Below are 3,034 nucleotides of genomic sequence, written 5' to 3' on the forward strand. Positions count from 1 at the left end.
TAATGGGTCCGACTTTTTGTTTTTAAGAAATTGCACATTCAAAGGATATTTTGTCCAAAGTGGAAATATTGTGTAAAAAATGTGTATTTATTGTGATTTTGAATGTTTTGTGGGGTAATAGGATGCACGCAAAGTTAAGGTATCTTTTTGAAAATCTGGGACAACTTCAAGTATCACTTAATGTTTTTTCTCAAAATCTAATTTACTTTCGTAAACTATGTGTTAGATCAAAATCAGATTAACAAATTCAAAAGGAATGAGTAATAAATAGCTCATACAATGACATATTTATTATTTAAAAGAAGTACTCCTTTTGGTTGAAAGCTAACAAGATAATGTAACTAAATACTATAAAAATCTTTGCATTGTGGCTTATTATATATATATATATAAATATATAGATTTGAATGTTTTGTGGGGTAATAGGTCGCACGCAAAGTTAAGGTATCTTTTTGAAAATCTGGGACAACTTCAAGTATCACTTAATGTTTTTTCTCAAAATCTAATTTACTTTCGTAAACTATGTGTTAGATCAAAATCAGATTAACAAATTCAAAAGGAATGAGTAATAAATAGCTCATACAATGACATATTTATTATTTAAAAGAAGTACTCCTTTTGGTTGAAAGCTAACAAGATAATGTAACTAAATACTATAAAAATCTTTGCATTGTGGCTTATTATATATATATATATAAATATATAGATTTGAATGTTTTGTGGGGTAATAGGTCGCACGCAAAGTTAAGGTATCTTTTTGAAAATCTGGGACAACTTCAAGTATCACTTAATGTTTTTTCTGAAAATCTAATTTACTTTCGTAAACTATGTGTCAGATCAAAATCAGATTAACAAATTCAAAAGGAATGATTAATAAATAGCTCATACAATGACATATTTATTATTTAAAAGAAGTACTCCTTTTGGTTGAAAGCTAACAAGATAATGTAACTAAATACTATAAAAATCTTTGCATTGTGGCTTATTATTTATATATATATATATATATATATAATAGATTGAATTTTATTTTTTTTGCACTTTTAATATTTGTCCAACATGCGTTGAAAACTTATACCGGGTAAAAACAAATGATGCATGAAAAATGGAACAAGATTAAGTTGAAATGTCAAAATGAAATTTGGGACAAGTTAAAAAGGTTGTATATATGAACATCTAGTATATATACATAAAATAATTTCAACTATATATTAATATTATAATTTTTTATCTAATAAAATTCGGATAAATTCCTTGACCCTATCTGACTCCGCCCTATATATAAGTGAGCGGAATCTTCTAAGTTCGAATGAACTCATAATCAGTACTCTCGTCCGCCCTTTCGCTGGGATCTCATATATTAGTCATTTTGGTTATAAGAAAGTCATTTGTTATTAATTTTAAACTAGATACCCTTATTGATTCAATTAGTTGAATGTTAATGAAGTATAATATTTAAGAAGATACAAATATTAATTTTAAAATTATTATCAATAGGTTAATTATGACTATAACAATATCTTTTTAAGGGGTGTGCTAAAGTATTAGTTAAGACTTAATATCTTTTAAGAAGTGTGCAAAAATAGATATTGATTATATATATTGCCAGGAGATAGTAACATTTACCAATATACTCCCTCCATTTCATATTAAGTTAATTTTTGAGGTGTTTCACACCCTTTAAGAAAAGTACATTAAGACATAAATTGAACTTAGTTTTTCATTTTTACCCTTATTAATTATTGTCAAATTTATGATTAAAATAACTAAATATTAATTAATCTCTAATTCTAATACTAACTAATGAAGGGTAAAATTGGAAGAACAATCTAAAAGTAGTCTTGAAAACTGAACAATTAAGTTAATTTGAAAAATGAAAAAAGCCTCAAAAATTAACTTAATATGGAATGGAGGGAGTATTAAGTTAAATATCAATATATTTGTTTTCTTCCCTTAAGTGTTGCATAAACATTAATAGTGCAATAGATCACTACTTTATGGTCAATTGTTTAAGTGATATCAATGAAGCAATTAAGATTTTCAGAGTAACTAAAAATAATGATTAATTCGTTCATAAAAAAATTCATATCATATTTTTTTTCCTGTTTAGAATTGAAAAAGGGGATAGTAAAAGCCAAAACTACACTCTGCTAAATATTTTGATGGCCCTTCGAGATGGCTCAATTGGTTTGGATGGATGTCTTTTAAGTCGAGTATTCGCATTGGACTTGTCTAATATGATTTATATCTCTATTACACAGTGGAGGATTTACTCAGCGTGCACAAAGTGCTCAACACAGAATATTCACCTGAAGGGCAGAGGCTATGACAGAGGTTTTGTGCTCACCACAGATCAGTGTTCATCCGAGGGACAAATACTATGACACAGATTATAGCATGTACGGATTATCTTGACGATTCTTGCAAACTAGTGTCGAACATTTGTGATGTGCAATTGTCACAATTCGTGTCAAAATTTCGTATAGCACACATAAGTTTATGGATATATCCATTAATTGTTGGAAAATCACATATCTATATATTATTATTTAAAATTTTGCAAGTAATATTTTATAATTGAAGATTTAAAACACTCAACTTTCACATAGCTGGATTTTATATGACTAATCCAATTAATGACGGAATGCACTTGTCACTACGATGTTAATCTTGAATAACGTTAATTAATGTTGGTTGGTTGCATTATGTATTATTTAATTAACACAACATAGGACTCTCCATTGTTAAATTAATTGTCTTGTTTTCTCATTTCCAGACTACTAGCCTAACTTTTGTGATTATCGAGATACGAGAATATAAAGTCTTAATAGTTGCTTTATTATATTAATCAGTAGTTCTAGAAAGGTAATTATTCTATATATATTATATTAGTATGCTTATTGAATAATCCCAAGAAAATTAAAATAAAGAAATAGTCATTTGGCATCACCTTTTGTGATCCCATGTATTAGTGTGTGCGCATTTGCACTAATATACGTATTATAGACTTCTTCTTTTGTGGTCCCATGCTTCG

The sequence above is a fragment of the Solanum tuberosum genome, unplaced genomic scaffold (assembly GCF_000226075.1).
Source record: "Solanum tuberosum cultivar DM 1-3 516 R44 unplaced genomic scaffold, SolTub_3.0 scf00045, whole genome shotgun sequence".
Lineage (NCBI taxonomy): Eukaryota > Viridiplantae > Streptophyta > Magnoliopsida > Solanales > Solanaceae > Solanum > Solanum tuberosum.